Consider the following 22,783-nt stretch of genomic DNA (forward strand, 5'->3'; position numbering starts at 1 on the left):
TAGGCCAAAGAAACTCACAATGTGAGCACAAATCTTTCTTTTAACCCCCGAGGTAAGAAAGGAATGAAATGCACATTATTTCTCTTAATGAAAATACCAGAGCCTGTGAGTGACGTCTCGTACCCTCAGTAGTTGAATGCAAATACAGAAATGCAATAAAAACTCATATTAAAGTGCCACCTCTGAGAGATTGTGATGGATATTGTTGCAGAAGATTAGATGATTATATTACCTTCACAGGACCTTTTGTTTGATATTGGCAAACTTAATATAATAAATGGAATATTTTATATCAATTAACAGTCACAGTGCTTGATCCTTCTCAGATTTACCCTAGCAGTTAATTTATGGTTTCACTCTCTGTCAGTGCCAGTCGCTGTGCAGTTGATTCTAGAAACATAATCTACTGTAGTCCAGAGTGTGAATATATCAGTGAAACACTGTTCTGCGACGCTGCACTGTATTGATACTATGAATAACCACGCTCAGTCATTCATCAAACAGGGGAGTTGTCCTCTTGCCCCCTGACACTTAGGTACTTGACATTAATTTTCATCCAAGTCTCATCAGTGGACAAATCGGCCTCATCACTCACCTTCATTGATGTATTATCCTTGTCCGTGGCGTCTGGGCTTATCTGTAATTTGGACGCTTATCATTTGTGTGTGCCAGCTTTATGGGCTGCAGCAGGAGCAGCCTCAGCATCCAGGGCCCCACACTACATCAGCTAGGACCAAATCCCATTACATACTGGGGGACATATCTGATCTGACACTGTTGTACAAGGTACTACTGAAATGTGCTCCACACCTAAATGTACAACATAATTCAAATGTAATGGGAGGGCTTTTATTTTATTTCCCTGCCAGTAATAGAATCAAACAGTCAATGACCACACATTAACTCTAGTGATAATAGTTGTTTTTTGTTCACAATCCACCGACATGCACTCTCTCTCTCTCTGGTTCCAGTTCCTTGGGTAACACAGAATCCACAGATACTCCTAGATCCTCTCCTGTTGGGTCCGTCATCTCTGGTTCCATTTCTGTAAGGGTCAGGAGTAATGTTAAACAGTCCGAGGACGTGTGTGTCTGGCTGCCAAGCCTGCAATTGAATATGCAAATGAGTTAGATGGCTGCCTGGAACTCATTAAGAGGAGACCGGGACAGGAAGTGTGTTAGCTGCTGGCCTGCTAATTGCCATCAGTCAGGGATTTACTGTTAAGATTGGCTTGGCCGCCTTTAATTTCTACTGAAATGAATAATCTGAAATATAGATCCATAAAAAATGCATATGGTTTCTTACTTGGATTTGGCTACTGTTTAAATGTATTAATAATGCATAGGAAATGTAAGACAATGGTCTGGCGTGCTAGTTAAAACACCTATGTGCTCATAATTCAACAATTCTGCTGCCTTAAATAATCATCCATTATGGATTTCAATCTTAGAGGCTGAGAGAATAGTGTCTCTTTCTGGGGCGGATGTAAAGCCACTCTGTCCCTGGTTGGCAGACCTAGATAAGGCAGGGTTATGAACGTTGAGTTTGATTACCCAGTCAGAATTCAAGGACAGCAATCAAGATTGCCGTGTTAAATAAATGACTGTAATGTTGTTATGACTGCTTGCGCAGTCATTACTGTCCTTTTTACTCTGTCTCTGTAGTTGGTCTTCTGTCACATTACATTTACATTTTAGTCATTTAGCAGACACTCTTATCCAGAGCGACTTACAGGAGCTATTAGGGTTAAGTGCCTTGCTCAAGGGCACATCGACAGATTTTACACCTAGTCGGCTCGGGGATTAGAACCAGCGACCTTTTGGTTACTGGCACAACGCTCTTAACCACAAAGCTACCTGCCATTACATGCTGGGAGTTAGGATGCAAGTGGCATGGTAGATTTTTCACTTCATGCAGATGGCACTGGATCCCACTGTGTGTGTAACACGGGCGGCCATTCAATTTTTTTCAGGTCAGTGATTCTCAATGTCAGAAACGGTGTCAAAAGCACTGCTGGAGATGTTCTAGTCAGTCGCTACTGTTGGCTTAGCCAGAACAATAACAGGATGTCACATGCTACAAGGTTGTGGTCTCTTAGCTTTGTCTAATTATTGTTGAGTTATCTGACACAAAAATTACTCAAGGTGTTAGGAAATGGTGCTAACATAGTCCTTAGTGTTATTTTCTATCATGTGTCCTGAACCATGTATTTGCCCTATTGCTACATACGTAGTAGAATGCCTAGTGTGTACTAGCAATTGAAAATGGTTAGTCTCATTCTGGATCTGTTTTTGATTAATATATTAACTTTACACTACACATACACACTAAATCTACGTAGTGAGAAACGGTTAGTTTCAAGTTATAGATATTAACTTACACTGGACACCCCTTCGAATTAGTGGATTCGGCTATTTCAGCCACACCCGTTGCTGACAGGTGTATAAAATCGTGCACACAGCCATGCAATCTCCATAGCCAAACATTGGCAGTAGAATGGCCCGTACTGAAGAGCTCAGTGACTTTCAACGTGGCACCGTCATAGGATGCCACCTTTACAAAAAGTCAGTTTGTCAAATTTCTGCCCCGCTAGAGCTGCCCCGGTCAACTGTAAGTGCCGTTATTGTGAAGTGGAAACGTCTAGAAGCAACAACGGCTTAGCCGCAAAGTGGTAGGCCACACAAGTTCACAGAACGGGACCGCTGAAGTGCGTAGCGCGTAAAGATCGTCTGTCCTCGGTTGCAACACTCACTACTGAGTTCCAAACTGCCTCTGGAAGTAATGTCAGCACAAGAACTGTTCGTCGGGAGCTTCATGAAATGGGTTTCCATGGCCGAGCACCCGCACACAAGCCTAAGATCACCATGCGCAATGCCAAGCATCGGCTGCAGTGGTGTAAAGCTCGCCGCCATTGGACTCTGGAGCAGTGGAAACGCGTTCTCTGGAGTGATGAATCACGCTTCACCATCTGGCAGTCCGACGGATGAATCTGGGTTTGGCGGATGCCAGGAGAACGGTACCTGCCCCAATGCATTGTGCCAACTGTAAAGTTTGGTGGAGGAGGAATAATGGTCTGGGGCTGTTTTTCATGGTTCAGGCTAGGCCCATTATTTCCAGTGAAGGGAAATCTTAACGCTACAGCACACGATGATATTGTAGATGATTCTGTGCTTCCAACTTTGTGGCAACAGTTTGGGGAAGGCCTTTTCCTGTTCCTGCATGACAATGCCCCGTGCACAAAGCGAGGTCCATACAGAAATGGATTTGTCGAGATCGGTGTGGAAGATGCTCACTAATGCTCTTGTGGCTGAATGGAAGCAAGTCCCCGCAGCAATGTTCCAACATCTAATGAAAAGCCTTACCAGAAGAGTGGAGGCTGTTATAGCAGCAAAGGGGGGTCCAACTCCATATTAATGCCCATGATTTTTGAATGAGATGTTCGACAAGCAGGTGTCCACATACTCTTGACCATGTAGTGTATGTCTGGTCAATCTGTTGCTTCCTTCCTTTACAGTGGAGTAGTTAGAGTGGATGTTTCACAGTATAGTAGTAGAACATAGCTATAATTGGAGGAAATGACAAATAACATCTCATTAAAACTAATAACACTGTTTATTGGATACAATGGCATTTCTGAAAGGCAACACTAAAGAGGACTATTTTTATCTTGTCAGATGAGAGACAAATTTGATATTTGTCTGTGAATAACAAACATTTCTCTCCAACTAAAATCATACTGAAGGCAAACTTCTTAGATGACCACAGAATGCTGTTTTGTTCTCTCCGTAGATACTGTGTTTTCTATTGTAATGCCCCATCATAATGATCATTTGTGTGAACATGAGCCGAAACATGTCATTTTTAAATAGGAGAACAAAGGATGTGTCACTTTGTAAACAAGTCCTTACATTTTTATAAAACCACCCGATTTTTTGTCAGGTCAGAATGTATTTTTATGGAAAGCAAAGTTTTATCAGCTCTGCCACTGGAAGCCAGAAAAGCACCATAAGTTTTGTTGTAGTTACTGTGGAAACTGTTGGTAATTGTTAATATCTGATGGTACTGTCTGGTCGACTCCCCTATCTACAGGAAGCTCTGCTAGATGCTTTTGTTGGATAGCTAAGAGCTGGAATTTATCAACTATGTCTCTCTCTTTTTTATGTCATTTATGGTACCACAATGGTCCCAAAAATATATATTTCTACCTTGTGATGCTTTATTAATTCCGTCTGCAGCTTCACACCCACACTCAGTCACTCATAAACATACAGTGGTAATCTATAACGTTGTAACCTCATCATAACAATTCACTGGCTGTGATGAGGTGGTGTTGAAGGAGTCAGGCGCAGGAGGGTAAATCACAGAATAACAGGCTTTAATCCACAAAATACAGGTTTACGCAGAAATGCGTCAAACACACTCCAGGGCACAAAACAGCCGCACTAGAAAATACAAGGCACACAGGAAATACTCCCGTCGATACAAAATACACAATCTACACCGAGTTTCACTAACCTCCACAATAAACAATCACCCACACAGACAAGGAAGCAGAGGGAACACTTATACAATGACTAATGAGGGAATAAGGACCAGGTGTGTGTGATTGAAGACAAGACAAATGGAGTGATGATAAATGGATCGGCAGTAGCTAGTAAGCCGGTGACGCCGAACGCCGAACAAGGAGGGGAGGCAGCCTCGGCGGAAGTCGTGACAGTACCCACCCACCCCATCCCTTGACGCGCAGCTCCAGCAACGCGCTGACCCCGGCCTCGGGGACGGCCAGGAGGACGTGGAGCAGGGCGAGCCGGATGGCGACGGTGGAAATCCCGCAACAGGGAGGGATCGAGGATATCCCTCACCGGCTAACAGCACCGATACTCCGGACCGTACCCCTCCCACTCCACGAGGTACTGAAGGCCCCCCACCCGACGCCTCGAATCCAGGATGGAACGGACGGAGTACGCCGGGGCCCCCTCGATGTCCAGAGGAGGTGGAGGGACCTCCCGCACCTCAGACTCCTGGAGCGGACCAGCTACCACCGGCCTGAGTAGAGACACATGAAACGAGGGGTTAATACGGTAATCAGGGGGAAGTAATAACCTATAAGTGACCTCGTTGACTCTCCTCAGGACTTTGAACAGCCCCACAAACCGCGGGCTCAGCTTCCGGCAGGGCAGGCGGAGGGACAGATTCCGGGTCGAGAGCCAGACCCGATACCCCGGTACAAAGACGGGGGCCTCACTGCGGTGGCGGTCAGCGTTGGCCTTCTGATGATGCATGGCGCGTTGGAGGTGAACGTGGGCAGCATCCCACCTCTCCTCCGCGCGCTGAAACCAGTCTTCCACCGCAGGAGCCTCGGTCTGGCTCTGGTGCCACAGTGCCAGAACCGGTTGGTAACCTAGAACACACTGGAAAGGCGTTAGGTTAGTGGAGGAGTGGCGGAGAGAGTTCTGGGCATATTCTGCCCATGGCAAGAACACCGACCACTCACCCGGCCGGTCCTGGCAGTAGGACCGCAGGAACCTACCCACGTCCTGATTTACCCGTTCCACCTGCCCATTACTCTCAGGGTGGATCCCAGAGGTCGGGCTGACCGAGACCCCCAGACGTTCCATGAACGCCTTCCAGACCTTGGACGTGAACTGGGGACCTCGGTCAGACACTATATCCTCTGGTACCCCATAGTGCCGAAAGACGTGTGTAAACAGGGCCTCCGCAGACGTGGGGAGACCGGGCAGATGACGGAGGCGGCAGGCTTTAGAAAAGCGGTCCACAACAACCAGGATGGTGGTGTTACCTTGGGAGAGGGGAAGATCAGTTAGAAAATCAACACTTAGGCGAGACCATGGTCGTTGTGGAACTGGTAAACGTTGTAACTTACCAGCTGGGAGGTGCCTAGGTGCCTTACTCTGGGCGCACACTGAGCAGGAGAAGACATACACCCTCACGTCCTTAGCCAAGGTAGGCCACCAGTATTTTCCGGTCAGGCAGCGCACTGTACGGCCGATACCTGGGTGACCAGAGGAGGGTGATGTGTGTGCCCAGTAGATCAGACGATCACAGATAAGAGCAGGCACGTACTGTAGCCCATCTGGACACTGAGGTGGAGAGGGATCCGTGCATAATGCCTGCTCTGTATCCGCGTCCATCACCCATACTACCGGCGCCACAATGCAGGAGGCCGGCAGTATGGGGGTGCTGTCGCTGGGCCTCTCCTCTGTGTCATACAGCCGGGACAGTGCGTCTGCCTTCAAGTTCTTCGTACCCGGGATGTATGATAGAGTGAAATCAAACCGGGTGAAGAATAGGGCCCACCTGGCCTGGCGAGGATTCAGCCTCCTCGCTGCCCGGATGTTCTCCAGGTTACGGTGTTCTGTCCAGACGAGGAAAGGGTGTTTCGCCCCCTCGAGCCAAAGCCTCCACACGGTCAAGGCTCGGACAACAGCCAACAGCTCCCGATCACCAACGTCGTAGTTCTTCTTCGAGAAGAATGCACAGGGGCGGAGCTTAGGTGGCATACCCGAGCGTTGAGACAGGACAGCTCCTATCCCAACCTCGGAAGCATCCACCTCCACTACGAACGGTAGTGATGAATCGGGCTGGGCCAGTACTGGGGCTGAGGTGAACAGACCCCGCAGTTGGCTGAAGGCCAGGTCAGCCTCAGCAGACCAGCAGAGCCGGGACAACCCACCCTTCAGCAGGGAGGTAATGGGAGCTGCAACCTTACCAAAGCCCCGGATAAAACCTCCGATAGTAGTTGGAAAAGCCAAGGAAGCGCTGCACCTCCATAACTGTGGTTGGAGTCGGCCAATTACGCACGGCTGAAATGCGATCTCCCTCCATCTCCACACCTGAGGTGGAAATGCGGTATCCAAGGAAGGAGACGGACTACTGGAAAAACATACACTTTTCTGCCTTAGCATAAATGTCATTTTCCAACAGTCGGGCCAGCACCTTGCGAACCAGGGACACATGCTCGGCGCGCGTAGCAGAATACACCAGGATGTCATCGATGTAGACCACTACACCGCGACCAAGCATGTCCCGAAACACCTCGTTCACAAAGGACTGGAAAACTGAGGGAGCATTCATCAAACCATAGGGCATCACCAGGTATTCATAATGCCCTGTGGTTGTGCTGAATGCTGTCTTCCACTCATCTCCCTCTCGGATACGTTCCAGGTTGTACGCACTCCTGAGATCTAATTTGGTGAAGAAGCGCGCCCCATGCATTGATTCAATCACTGAAGGAATGAGAGGGAGAGGATCTTATCGTCTCCCTGTTCAGTGGTCGATAGTCAATGCACGGGCGCAGACCTCTGTCCTTCGTCTTCACAAAGAAGAAACTCGAGGAGGCGGGTGAAGTGGAGGGACGTATATACCCCTGGCGCAAGGACTCTGTGACATATGTCTCCATAGCCACCGTTTCAGCCTGTGACAGGGTGTATACAGTGAGGGAAAAAAGTATTTGATCCCCTGCTGATTTTGTACGTTTGCCCACTGACAAAGAAATGATCAGTCTATAATTTTAATGGTAGGTTTATTTGAACAGTGAGAGACAGAATAACAACAAAAAAATCCAGAAAAACGTTATAAATTGATTTGCATTTTAATGAGGGAAATAAGTATTTGACCCCTCTGCAAAACATGACTTAGTACTTGGTGGCAAAACCCTTGTTGGCAATCACAGAGGTCAGACGTGTCTTGTAGTTGGCCACCAGGTTTGCACACATCTCAGGAGGGATTTTGTTCCACTCCTCTTTGCAGATCTTCTCCAAGTCATTAAGGTTTCGAGGCTGACGTTTGGCAACTCGAACCTTCAGCTCCCTCCACAGATTTTCTATGGGATTAAGGTCTGGAGACTGGCTAGGCCTGTCTATTCTGTCTCTCACTGTTCAAATAAACCTACCATTAAAATTATAGACTGATCATGTCTTTGACAGTGGGCAAACGTACAAAATCAGCAGGGGATCAAATACTTTTTTTCCTCACTGTATATGACTCCTGGGAGGTCTACCCGGAGGTTTATCGCGCAACCCCCCACCCGATGAGGTGGTAAATTAGTCGCCTGCGTTTTAGAGAACGCTTGCGCCAGATCAAGGTATTCAGGGGGAATGCGCACGGTGGAGGTACTGTCTGGACTTTCCACCGTGGTTGCACCAACGGAAACACCTAGACACCTACCTTGACACTCTCGCTACCACCCCGTGAGAACCGTCTATGGCCATGAGAAGGTGGGGTTGTGGAGTTCTAGCCAAGGGATACCTAATACCACAGGGAAAGCAGGAGACTCAATCATGGAAAAAGTAACCTGCTCACAATTAGTCTCCTGGGTAATCATGGTGACTGGTGCAGTAAATTCCTTAACCAACCCGGACCCTAATGGTCGACTATCAAGTGCTCTGATGGGGCATGGAATGGATAGGGGAATCAATGGAATGCCTATACGTGTGCGAATGCCCTGTCCATAAAGTTCCCAGCTGCGCCTGAATCGACTAGCGCCTTACACTGGGGAACTACCATGTGCTCAGGAAAGGAGATGTGTATTTTACAGTGCGCAGCAGAGGGCTCTGAACGAGTGTGGGTGTTCAATATCTGGGGTGATGCGAGAGTGCCCTGCCTGTCGCCTCCAAACCCAGAAGAGTGTTGACGAAAACGTATGGTGAAATGTCCCTTCGCGCCACCAGTGTGGCACTGGCGCTGTCGTCCTCCGCTCTTTCGGCTAGCGGCTCCACCCATCTCCATCGGTTCTGGATCCGAGTCGGCCGGGATGGAAACGGGCAGACCTCCTCCAGGACGTCCTCTGGTTGCCAGCAGGTTGTCCAAACGAATGGCCATGTCCACCAGTTGCGAGAAGGACAACATGGCGTCACGGCAGGCTAGCTCCCGTCGGACGTCCTCTCTCAGACGGCACCGGAAATGGTCGATCAGGGCCTGCTCGTTCCACCCGGACCCAGCTGCCAGAGTTCGAAACTCCAATGCGAAGTCCTGTGCAGTCCTCATCCCTTGCCTCAGGTGGACCAGCCGCTCGCCCGCCTCTCGACCCTCGGGCGGGTGATCGAAGACCGACCGGAAGAGGCGAGCGAACTCCCCGTAGTTCTCCAAATTGGCTCCTCCTTCGTTCCACACCGCGTTGGCCCACTCCAGGGCTTTCCCCGAGAGGCAGGAGACGAGGGCGGATACCCTCTCCCGCTCCGAAGGGACCGGCCGGATGCTGGAGAAGTGGAGCTCCAGTTGGAGCAGGAATCCTTGGCACAGCGCCACTGTCCTGTCAAACTCCCGTGGTCGGGATATCTGGATCCCTCCGGGTGCTGGGGTGTAGGTGGCGGGATCCGGTTGGCCAGCTGATCTCGACGGATCGGGCTCTCTCCTCTCCAGGCGTTGGACGACCTGAAGAACCCGATCCATCGCTTCACCGAGGCTGGCTAGCATATTTGAGGCTGGCTAGCATATTTGACCCGTTCCACGACTCCAGGCATGCGCGTCTCTCCCGCTGACTCCATAGCGGGTGGGTGATTCTGTGATGAGGTGGTGTTGAAGGAGTCAGGCGCAGGAGGGTAAATCACAGAATAACAGGCTTTAATCCGCAAAATACAGGTTTACGCAGAAATGAGTCAAACACACTCCAGGGCACAAAACAGGTGCACTGGAAAATACAAGGCACACGGGAAATACTCCCGTCGATACAAAATACACGCGCTTCACTAACCTCCACAATAAACAATCACCCACACAGACAAGGAAGAAGAGAGCACACTTATACAATGACTAATGAGGGAATAAGGACCAGGTGTGTGTGATTGAAGACAAGACAAATGGAGTGATGATAAATGGATCGGCAGTAGCTAGTAAGCCGGTGACGCCAAACGCCGAAACCTGCCCGAACAAGGAGGGGAGGCAGCCTCGGCGGAAGTCGTGACACTGGCAGACTGGTAAATAATTTTGCTTGGCTGTCACTGCTCGTAGTGGACCTGAAATCTCTTGGCCGTGTGGATAGCAGTATTCCTCTAATCAGAGAGAGTTCCCAGTGTGTCTCACAATATCTGCCAAACTCTGATCAAATCTTGTATCTCATAGACAGTTAATCAAAGACGTTTTGCTAAGCATGTAAATGTCAACCTCGCTCTCATCCAAAAAGAGTGCCTTCAGCTATGGCAATTAAGCACGCTACTGTGAGTTCCAGTCTTTACAATGCCTCCCATCTTTGAAAGTGAACATCAGTGGGCAAACTGCCATTTCCTTTTTGTCTATCTTGTTCCTGCAGAATTATTGTTTCAGATATAAACCAGAAAAAGCAACCACTGTAGATGTTTTCTCTACAAAGAGGCAGGTTTGATTAGTTTTAGTTTGCCTGTGCAGTGACCTTGTTCTCTCTATCTTATAGTGACATAGTGCTATTACACCACAACCTTGTGTTCCTATACTGAAGTTCTAAATCTTAACCTCTGCTAGAGTTGTAGCTCCGGGACTGTGTGTGTGTGTGCGTCACTGTGTGTGTTATCAAAGCAATCTAAAATCAATCTCTTCTATTTCTCTGTTGTTCCTCAAGGACAGAATAATATCCTTAAGGGAGTCATAAAAAGTCCACTCCCGAGAATGGCTTTGTTATAGATAAACCCATGCTCTGAAAAGCCCCTAATGTCCGCATGCATTCTAACAGTGGTTGATACAGTACATTTGACCTTTGCACCTCTCTAATGTACATGTTTTTGAATACAGTCTGGCATTTTGTCATATATTTTGTGTGATATATACTGTACTGTAGCTATGTGTGAACTAAGCTATGTGTGGAATGTGAGGTAATTATCTAACTACATGAAATATGAAGATATTTGCCATTATTTTGCTCATCACATTTACTGCATTTAAAAGAAAAGTTGCATTGTGAATCATATTCCGCTAGGTGCACTTGTCCTCCCTCTACACTCACTCCCAGCACATACACTATATGTACAAAAGTATGTGTACACCCCTTCAAATTAGTGGATTTGGCTATTTCAGCCACACCCGTTGCTGACAGGTGTATAAAATCGAGCACACAGCCATGCAATCTCCATAGACAAACATTAGCAGTAGAATGGCCCTTACTGAAGAGCTCAGTGACTTTCAACGTGACACCGTCATAGGATGCCACCTTTCCAACAAGTCAGTTCGTCAAATTTCCCCGGTCAACTGTAAGTGCTGTTATTGTGAAGTGGAAACGTCTAGGAGCAACAACGACTCAGTTGTTCGGGCTAGGCCCCTTAGTTCCAGTGAAGGGAAATCTTAACGCTACAGCATACAGTGACATTCTAGACGATTCTGTGCTTCCAACTTTGCGGTAACAGTTTGGGGAAGGCCCTTTCCAGTTTCAGCATGACAATGCCCCCGTGCACAAAGCAAGCTCCATACATAAATGGTTTGTCGAGATCGGTTTGGAAGAACTTGACTGGCCTGCACAGAGCCCTGACCTCAACCCCACTGAACACCTTTGGGATGAATTGGAACGCCGACTGCGAGTCAGACCTAATCGCCCAACATCAGTGCCCAACCTCACTAATGCTCTTGTGGCTGAATGGAAGCAAGTCCCCGCAGCAATGTTCCAACATCTAGTGGAAAGCCTTCCCAGAAGAGTGGAGGCTGTTATAGCAGCAAAAGGGGGACCAACTCCATATTAATGCCCATGATTTTGGAATGAGATTTTCTATGAGCAGGTGTCCACATACTTTTGGTCATGTCGTGTAAGTGAGTGGTGGATACTGGATATGGTATGAGACTATGAGTAAAATGTAATTATATAAATCTCATAAGGCTGTTTTGTAATCTCTCTGTGAAGTGTCACAATAACTGAGTAGGCAGCAGAGTTTCACAAACATGCCATGGCTCGTAAGTGACTGCAAAAAGTGCTCTCTCTCCACTGCTGACACAGTGGTTATGAACAATTACTGAAAAATGTGTCAGCTGACAATGAATAATGGATACAGGCTCAGCGCTGACCTCCTTGTGAATTTGGCTGTAAATTGAATCTTTATGGGGGTCCCTAAAAAGCAACTCCGAAAATAACTTGGCATTGCGTTGCTGTCGCCAGTAGTATTTCTCTTTAAGCTGCTCACAGTCAACCCTGCTGAGTTGGGCTTTGCATCACTGGTGAGCTGCTGAAAGGCCCTCCACCCATTTTGGATACATGCATTGTATATCTCAATTTTCACTGTTGTGGAACTAAGTTGAAATTTATAGTAGACTACCATTTTTACTGTAAAACAGACATGAGTGATGAGAGACATAGCCACTGTACCTCTAAAGCACGCGTCAAACTCATTCCACGGAGGGCCGAGTGTCTGCGGATTTGTACTTGATTGATTAATTAAGGTCACTGATTAGTAAGGAACTCCCCTCACCTGATTGTCTAGGTCTTGATTGAAAGGAAAAACCAAAAACCCGTAGACCAGGGGTGTCAAACGTACGGCCCGCGGGCCGGATCAGGCCCGCAAACGGGTTTAATCCGGCCCGCGAGATGATTTTGAAAAAAATAAAAATAAACAATAAAATAAACTGCTGTTCCAATTGCGTCCACTGGATGGCGCAATAACAATTGTGTTAAGCAAGCAAACTGTTTATACCGGGGCAGAGCAAGTAGGTCAAGCACGTGCAGCCAATGAGCTACTTTGTTTTGCCCGCGATATTTATTACGGCTTCTACTTTTAACATTATGTGCTTTGGCACCCTCATTGCCCCAATATGTCTCTGTCAAAAAAGAGAAAAGTGGACGCAGAGTGCAGAGTGTTCCAAGAAAAATGGTCATCCTATTTAATCACGGAATTGAATGGGAAAGCTGTATGTTTGGTGTGTTCAGAGCATGTTGCAGTGCTGAAAGAATATAACCTTCGTCGCCACTATGTGAGTCTTCATGCCGACAAATATGACAACTTTCAAGGACAGCGGAGATGAGAGAAGGTGAATGAACTGTTGGCGGGTCTGAAGAAACAGCAGTCTGTGTTTACTCACAGCCGAGACATCAGTGACGCTGCAGTGAAAGCTAGCTACCTCATTGCTAATGAAATCGCAGTGGCTTCAAAACCATTTCGTGAGGGTGAATTTGTAAAAACATGCATGATGAAGGCAGCGGAGATTGTGTGCCCTGAAAAGCGGCAGGCTTTTGCAAATATCAGCCTGACAAGAAACACAGTTGCAGACAGGATTTCCGATCTTTCAGTGGATTTGGACAGCCAGTTGAAGCAAAAAGTAAAGTCATTTATTGCGTTTTCGGTTGCAATTGATGAAAGCACGGACATTACAGATGTTGCACAACTGGCCATTTTTTCATCCGCGGAGTTGATGACACATTGACCGTCACCGAGGAGTTCGTGGAGTTGGTGCCGATGACAGATACAACGACAGCAGCTGATATTTTTACCGCACTCGTCGGCGCGCTGGACAGGGTCGGAGTGGACTGGTCCCGCGCTGTCAGCCTGGCTACAGATGGTGCGCCCTCAATGATCGGGAAAAAAGCAGGCGTTGTGACAAAGTTCAGAGATCTGCAAATGGAGGACGTGATTTTTTGACTTTTCACTGTATTTTGCACCAGGAGGCTTTGTGTTGCAAGTCATTAAAGATGGATAACGTCATGAAGGTGGTCATCCAAACTGTTAATTTCATCTGATCCAGAAGCCTGAATCACCGTCAGTTTGACAGCCTTCTCAGAGAGAAAGACCACATCTATGGCCTGCCATACCACACTGAGGTAAGATGGTTAAGCCGAGATGCTGTGCTGAGGCGTTTCTTTGATTTATGAGAAGAAATTGAACAGTTCATGGAAGAAAAGGGCAAACCAGTGTTAGAATTTCATTCCGCAGAATGGATGCAGGACCTTGCATTTATGGTGGATGTTACAGAGCACCTGAATAACTTGAACAAACAGCTGCAAGGGCGCAACAAAGTTGTCACGCAGTATTATGACAGCATACGTTCTTTCAAGTTGAAGCTGTCATTGTGGGAGACGCAACTTGCCGGTGGTGATGCAGCTCACTTCCCCGGTCTGAAAAATGTGTGCGCGACCCAACATGTGGCAGACATGAAGCGGTTCAAAGATAAAATAACGGGACTGTTACGGGAGTTTGAGCAATGCTTTCAGATTTATGTTTATGTTTTTATGTTGATGTGCTATTGTTTTTAATTGATTTTATTTTATTTGTATATTTAACCTATTCTTGACTCTGTGGTTCTTGCACTTGTTTGGGGAACAGGATTTCATTATTTGTATCTACATTTCTGCCTGAGAAATGACACCCTGATATAGTTCTGTGATCTGTGAAACAGTTCTGTTAATCACTGAGGCATTGTGTGTTTGTGTGTTCTTTGTCCTCAGAACTTTCAAATAACTTGAGGTGTTTTATGATTAATAGTGATGTTGTGCTTTTGGACACTGTCCTCAGGCTCCAGCTTTATGTTTATATGTTTTTATGTTGATGTGCTATTGTTTTTAATTGATTTTATTTTATTTGTATATTTAACCTATTCTTGACTCTGTGGTTCTTGCACTTGTTTGGGGAACAGGATTTCATTATTTGTATCTACATTTCTGCCTGAGAAATGACACCCTGATATAGTTCTGTGATCTGTGAAACAGTTCTGTTAATCACTGAGGCATTGTGTGTTTGTGTGTTCTTTTTCTTTAGAATTTTCAAATAAACTTGACGTGTTTTATGATTAATAGTGATGTTGTGCTTGTACTATTTTGGACACACTGTCCTCAGGCTCCAGCTTTATGTTGTATGTTGATCGTATTAAAACAAGCCTGAGAAATGACACCCTGATCCTGCAGCCTCAGGATCAAGTAAGCAGGAGGTAAGCTTCTCATATGGAGGTAAGCAGGAGGTAAGCTTCTCATATGGTGTTGAGTAAAGCTTAACCATGTATTAGATCGTAGGTAGGTAGTTAGCTGTAGTTAGGTATTGTATTTATTATAGGTTAGTATTGTTGTTATTGTAGGTTTCCGTAGGTAATTGTAGGTTAGTATCGAAGCACGAGGCTAGCTAGCTAGCGGGTAGCTACTGGTAACGATTAGCAACGCTGGAGAGCTGTTTCCAATGTTAATGTAGTCCTAGCCAACGTTTAATTTTTTTTGCTTAACCATGTATTAGATCGTAGGTAGGTAGTTAGCTGTAGTTAGGTATTGTATTTATTATAGGTTAGTATTGTTGTTATTGTAGGTTTCCGTAGGTAATTGTAGGTTAGTATCGAAGCACGAGGCTAGCTAGCTAGCGGGTAGCTACTGGTAACGATTAGCAACGCTGGAGAGCTGGTTCCAATGTTAATGTAGTCCTAGCCAACGTTTAATTTTTTGCTTAACCATGTATTAGATCGTAGGTAGGTAGTTAGCTGTAGTTAGGTATTGTATTTATTATAGGTTAGTATTGTTGTTATTGTAGGTTTCCGTAGGTAATTGTAGGTTAGTATCGAAGCACGAGGCTAGCTAGCTAGCGGGTAGCTACTGGTAACGATTAGCAACGCTGGAGAGCTGTTTCCAATGTTAATGTAGTCCTAGCCAACGTTTAATTTTTTGCTGCGTTATGCGTTATGAAAGGAACTAGACACGGACTTGAATTATCTGTTTAGTGTGCTAACACACTCTTGGCAGTTTGTTGTAACCAAGTATTGATGCTAAATTGTGTGTTAATGGATGCTAGCTTGCAAGTTAGCTACGGCGTCATAGCTAGGCTTCGTGGGTTGTTGTGGGTAGTTACTGTGTCTTGGCAGTGTCCTCGGCCGTGCCGGCTGTAGCACGAAGCTAGCTAGCTAGCCGTTCTTCAAACAAAGTCAACACAGTGGCCATTGCTAGCTCCCCAACACGACCAGCTAGCTGTACTGTAGTAGCTAACTACAATATACTTGTCCTAGCTAGCCAACGTCTAATCATTGCTGCGTCATGAAAGGAACTTGACACAGACACGAATGATCTGTTTAGTGTGTTATCACATTATTGGTGGTTTGTTGTGACCAAGTGTTGGTGCTAAACGGTGTGTTATTGTTATTGGATGCTAGCTTGCTAGTTGGCTATGGTGTCATAGTTGGCTAGCTGAATAAAGTGGGTTGAGTCTATTCCTTTAAACATTGAACCGCTGTGGTTCACAACAATTCTGATTTCTAAAGGCGGAAGTTGGGAGAGTTTTTGTTCGGGTGGTTCAGTGAAACAATTTTAGTTTCTGAGGTAGAAGTTTTTGGTGAGGGAGGCCCTGCTCTCTCCGCTCCCAGATGCTTAGCCCATTTCATTCCGATCTCCTCTGCATTTTTGTAGCCATTTGCTACAGCCTGTCAACTATGCCTCTGCCTATCCCTGTTCTCTCCTCTCTGCACAGGCTACACAAACACACCACACCGCGTGGCTGCTGCCTCTCTAACCTGGTGGTCCCTGCACGCACCACCCACGTGGAGTTCCAGGTCGCAGGCAGCCTCTGGAACTGCCGTTCTGCTGCCAACAAAGCTGACTTCATCCCAGCCTATGCCAACCTCCAGTCCCTCGACTTCCTGGCGCTGACGGAAACATGGATCACCACTGAAAACACTGCTACTCCTACTGCTCTCTCCTCGTCTGACCATGTGTTCTCGCATACCCCGAGAGCTTCTGGTCAGAGGGGTGGTGGTACAGGAATCCTCATCTCTCCCAAGTGGACATTCTCAATTTTTCCCCTAACCCATCTGTCTATCTCCTCATTTGAATTCCATGATGTCACAGTCACTAGCCCATTTAAGCTTAATATCCTTGTCATCTATCGCCCTCCAGGTTCCCTTGGAGAGTTCATCAATGAGCTTGACGCCTTGATAAGTTCCTTCCCTGAGGATGGCTCACCCCTCACAGTTTTGGGGGATTTCAACCTCCCTATTTCCACATTTGACTCATTTCTCTCTGCCTCCTTCTTTCCACTCCTCTCCTCTTTTGACCTCACCCTCTCACCGTCCCCCCCTACTCACAAGGCAGGCAATACGCTTGACCTCATCTTCACTAGATGCTGCTCCTCTACTAATCTCACTGCAACTCCCCTCCATGTCTCCGACCACTACTTTGTTTCCTTTTCTCTCTCACTCTCCTCCCACACTACTCACTCTGCCCCTACACAGATGGTAATGCGCCGCCGCAACCTTCGCTCTCTCTCTCCCACTACTCTCTCCTCTTCCATCCTATCATCTCTTCCCTCTGCTCAATCCTTCTCCCTCCAATCTCCTGATTCTGCCTCCTCAACCCTCCTCTCCTCCCTTTCTGCATCCTTTGACTCTCTGTGTCCCCTATCCTCCCGGCCGGCTCGGTCCTCCCCTCCAGCTCCGTGGCTTGATGACTCATTGCGAGCTCACAGAACAGAGCTCCGGGCAGCGGAGCGGAAATGGAAGAAAACTAAACTCCCTGCCGACCTGGCATCTTTTCACTCCCTCCTCTCTACATTTTCTTCATCTGTTTCTGCTGCTAAGGCCACCTTCTACCACTCTAAATTCCAAGCATCTGCCTCTAACCCTAGGAAGCTCTTTGCCACATTTTCCTCCCTCCTGAATCCTCCCCCCCCCCCCCCCCCCCCCCCCCCTCCTCTCTCTCTGTGGATGACTTCGTCAACCACTTTGAAAAGAAGGTTGACGACATCCGATCCTCGTTTGTTAAGTCTAATGACACTGCTGGTCCTGCTCACACTGCCCTACCCTATGCTTTGACTTCTTTCTCCCCTCTCTCTCCAGATAAAATCCTGCGACTTGTGACTGCAGGCCGCCCAACAACCTGCCCGCTTGACCCCATCCCCTCCTCCCTTCTCCAGACCATCTCCGGTGACCTTCTCCCCTACCTCACCTCGCTGATCAACTCATCCTTGACCGCTGGCCATGTCCCTTCCGTCTTCAAGAGAGCGAGAGTTGCTCCCCTTCTCAAAAAACCAACACTCGACCCCACTGATGTCAACAACTACAGACCAGTATCCCTTCAATCAATCAATCAATCAATTTTATTTTATATAGCCCTTCTTACATCAGCTAATATCTCGAAGTGCTGTACAGAAACCCAGCCTAAAACCCCAAACAGCTAGTAATGCAGGTGTAGAAGCACGGTGGCTAGGAAAAACTCCCTAGAAAGGCGAAAACCTAGGAAGAAACCTAGAGAGGAACCAGGCTATGAGGGGTGGCCAGTCCTCTTCTGGCTGTGCCGGGTGGAGATTATAACAGAACCATGCCAAGATGTTCAAAAATGTTCATAAGTGACAAGCATGGTCAAATAATAATCAGGAATAAATCTCAGTTGGCTTTTCATAGCCGATCATTAAGAGTTCCCTTCTTTCTTTTCTTTCCAAAACTATTGAGCGTGCCGTCTTTAGCCAACTCTCTTGCTATCTCTCTCAGAATGACCTTCTTGATCCAAACCAATCAGGTTTCAGGACTGGTCATTCAACTGAGACTGCTCTTCTCTGTGTCACGGAGACTCTCCGCACTGCTAAAGCTAACTCTCTCTCCTCTGCTCTTGTCCTTCTAGACCTGTCTGCTGCCTTTGATACTGTGAACCATCAGATCCTCCTCTCCACCCTCTCCGAGCTGGGCATCTCCGGCGCGGCTCACTCCTGGATTGCGTCCTACCTGACCGGTCGCTCCTACCAAGTGGCGTGGCGGGAAGCTGTCTCCGCACCACGTGCTCTCACCACTGGTGTCCCCCAGGGCTCGGTTCTAGGCCCTCTCCTTTTCTCCCTATACACCAAGTCACTTGGCTCTGTCATATCCTCACATGGCCTTTCCTATCATTGCTACGCTGACGATACACAACTAATCTTCTCCTTTCCCCCTTCTGATAACCAGGTGGCGAATCGCATCTCTGCATGTCTGGCAGACATATCAGTATGGATGACGGATCACCACCTCAAGCTGAACCCTGGCAAGACGGAGCTGCTCTTCCTCCCGGGGAAGGACTGCCCGTTCCATGATCTCGCCATCACGGTTGACAACTCCGCTGTGTCCTCCCCCCAGAGTGCGAAGAGCCTAGGCGTGACCCTGGACAACACCCTGTCGTTCTCCGCCAACATCAAGGCGGTGACCCGCTCCTGCAGGTTCATGCTCTACAACATTCGGAGAGTGCGACCCTGCCTTACACAGGAAGCGGCGCAGGTCCTGGTCCAGGCACTTGTCATCTCCCGTCTGGACTACTGCAACTCGCTGTTGGCTGGCCTCCCTGCCTGTGCCATTAAACCCCTACAACTCATCCAGAATGCCGCAGCCCGTCTGGTGTTCAACCTTCCCAAGTTCTCTCACGTCACCCCCCTCCTCCGCACACTCCACTGGCTTCCAGTTGAAGCTCGCATCCGCTACAAGACCATGGTGCTTGCCTATGGAGCAGTGAGGGGAACGGCACCTCTGTACCTTCAGGCTCTGATCAGTCCCTACACCCAAACGAGGGCATTGCGTTCATCCACCTCTGGCCTGCTGGCTCCCCTTCCTCTGCGGAAGCATAGCTCCCGCTCAGCCCAGTCAAAACTGTTCGCTGCTCTGGCACCCCAATGGTGGAACAAGCTCCCTCACGACGCCAGGACAGCGGAGTCACTCACCACCTTCCGGAGACATTTGAAACCCCACCTCTTTAAGGAATACCTGGGATAGGATAAAGTATTCCTTCTAACCCCCCCCCCCCCCCCCCCCCCCCCCCAAATTGTAAAGTGGTTATCCCACTGGCTATAGGGTGAACGCACCAATTTGTGAGTCGCTCTGGCTAAGAGCGTCTGCTAAATGACGTTAATGTGCCCTTGAGCAAGGCACTTAACCCTAATTGCTCCTGTAAGTCGCTCTGGATAAGAGCGTCTGCTAAATGACTAAAATGTAAATGTAAATGTAAAACAATCTGAAGTTGTTGTTTTTAAGTTATATATACCATGATTTTTCCGGTCCGGCCCACTTGGGAATAGATTTTCCTCCATGTGGCCCCTGAGCTAAAATGAGTTTGACACCCCTGCCGTAGACACTCGGCCCTCCATGGAATGAGTTTGACACCCCTGCTCTAAAGGTATGCATTGCCTGAGAAGAGTTACCCAGTCCTGACTTACAGGGCTGGGAATGGGATGGAGAGTACAGGCTAGGGTTGAATGGTGGGAACCCAGTTACCAAGATTTACTGGGATTTACTGCCCATAACCATAAAATCAAATCAAAACGTATTTGTCACATGCTTACTTACAAGCTCTTAACCAACAATGCAGTTTTAAGAAAAATAAGCGTTAAGAAAATATTTACTAAATAAACTAAAGTTTAAAAAAGTAACACAATAAATTAACAATAACGAGGCTATATATTCAGGGGGTACCGGTACCGAGTCAATGTAAGGGGGTAAAGGTACCACTCCCTTTTCCCGGGATAAATAACTGCGAGAAACCGGTACATTATAATAAATTATTTATATGAACAGCATGGTGTGAAATGGAACTGTTAAATGATATGCAATGTCTAAATCTGGCTTCTCTACGGCCTATGCATGATGAATCATCAACGCTCAGGGTGGGGACAGACAACCCATCTCAGTATGGAACGCAGTTCACAATGCATGTAGACCTATCATCTCATCATGGTCACTTTTTTTCTTTTGATATAGCCTATGCTACAGTAACATCAAGGCCGAATGCACATCTAATTGACCCATCACATTCTGGCTTTCATCAACTTATATTTTTATTGTAAATATTTGTTGTTTTTTAATTGCAGCTGCAGAGTTTTAAAACAACCTATCACTCGAATATCGTTGCTTTAAATCAGTGCACAGAGGAGCACTCTCTCGCAGTCTTTCTCTCTCTCCATCAACTGCATTCAAATTGCATCCAACATACAGTGAGGGAAAAAAGTATTTGATCCCCTGCTGATTTGGTACGTTTGCCCACTGACAAAGAAATGATCAGTCTATAATTTTAATGGTAGGTTTATTTGAACAGTGAGAGACAGAATAATAAAACAAAAATCCAGAAAAACGCATGTCAAAAATGTTATAAATTGATTTGCATTTTAATGAGGGAAATAAGTATTTGACCCCTCTGCAAAACATGACTTAGTACTTGGTGGCAAAACCCTTGTTGGCAATCACAGAGGTCAGACGTTTCTTGTAGTTGGCCACCAGGTTTGCACACATCTCAGGAGGGATTTTGTCCCACTCCTCTTTGCAGATCTTCTCCAAGTCATTAAGGTTTCGAGGCTGACGTTTGGCAACTCGAACCATCAACTTCCTCCACAGATGTTCTATGGGATTAAGGTCTGGAGACTGGCTAGGCCACTCCAGGACCTTAATGTGCTTCTTCTTGAGCAACTCCTTTGTTGCCTTGGCCGTGTGTTTTGGGTCATTGTCATGCTGGAATACCCATCCACGACCCATTTTCAATGCCCTGGCTGAGGGAAGGAGGTTCTCACCCAAGATTTGACGGTACATGGCCCTGTCCATCGTCCCTTTGATGCGGTGAAGTTGTCCTGTCCACTTAGCAGAAAAACACCCCCAAAGCATAATGTTTCCACCTCCAAGTTTGACGGTGGGGATGGTGTTCTTGGGGTCATAGGCAGCATTCCTCCTCCTCCAAACACGGCGAATTGAGTTGATGCCAAAGAGCTCAATTTTGGTCTCATCTGACCACAACACTTTCACCCAGTTCTCCTCTGAATCATTCAGATGTTCATTGGCAAACTTCAGACGGGCCTGTATATGTGCTTTCTTGAGCAGGGGAACCTTGCGGGCGCTGCAGGATTTCAGTCCTTCACGGCGTAGTGTGTTACCAATTGTTTTCTTGGTGACTATGGTCCCAGCTGCCTTGAGATCATTGACAAGATCCTCCCATGTAGTTCTGGGCTGATTCCTCACCGTTCTCATGATCATTGCAACTCCACGAGGTGAGATCTTGCATGGAGCCCCAGGCCGAGGGAGATTGACAGGTCTTTTGTGTTTCTTCCATTTGCGAATAATCGCACCAACTGTTGTCACCTTCTCTCCAAGCTGCTTGTCGATGGTCTTGTAGCCCATTCCAGCCTTGTGTAGGTCTACAATCTTGTCCCTGACATCCTTGGAGAGCTCTTTGGTCTTGGCCATGGTGGAGAGTTTGGAATCTGATTGATTGATTGCTTCTGTGGACAGGTGTCTTTTATGCAGGTAACAAGCTGAGATTAGGAGCACTCCCTTTAAGAGTGTGCTCCTAATCTCAGCTCGTTACCTGTATAAAAGACACCTGGGAGCCAGAAATCTTTCTGATTGAGAGGGGGTCAAATACTTATTTCCCAAATTAAAAATTATTTTGTTGTTATTCTGTCTCTCACTGTTCAAATAAACCTACCATTAAAATTATAGACTGATCATTTCTTTGTCAGTGGGAAAACATACAAAATCAGCAGGGGATCAAATACTTTTTTCCCTCACTGTAGAGAATCCTGTTCTAGATTGATAAATAGCCCTATATATAGATGTCCTAGACCAGGGGTTCCCAGACTTTTTTTAGTCGGGCCCACCTTCCACCATTGGGGAACATCTCGCCCCCACCCCCCTTCGCGTGCACGCACCACGTCTATTTCTATGGGCACAAGCACTGTTCATGACACAAACTGTTCACACCCCTCTTGTTGGTGGAGAGAATTTTGCAGGTTTAAAGCTTATTTCCTGCAATTCTACACATTTTGTCATGGTGTGCAAATAATTTTTTTCTTGCAGTTTTATACATTTTGCCATGTCTAATGTGTATTTATGTGATATTTGAGTGACAAAAAAGTTACAACAATATCTATGGGCTAAAAAACCTAAATGAAAAACGTTAGCTGACATGGGCTAGTTGATCTGG

Source organism: Coregonus lavaretus (genome assembly GCF_964263955.1).
Source record: "Coregonus lavaretus genome assembly, chromosome: 6".
NCBI lineage: Eukaryota > Metazoa > Chordata > Actinopteri > Salmoniformes > Salmonidae > Coregonus > Coregonus lavaretus.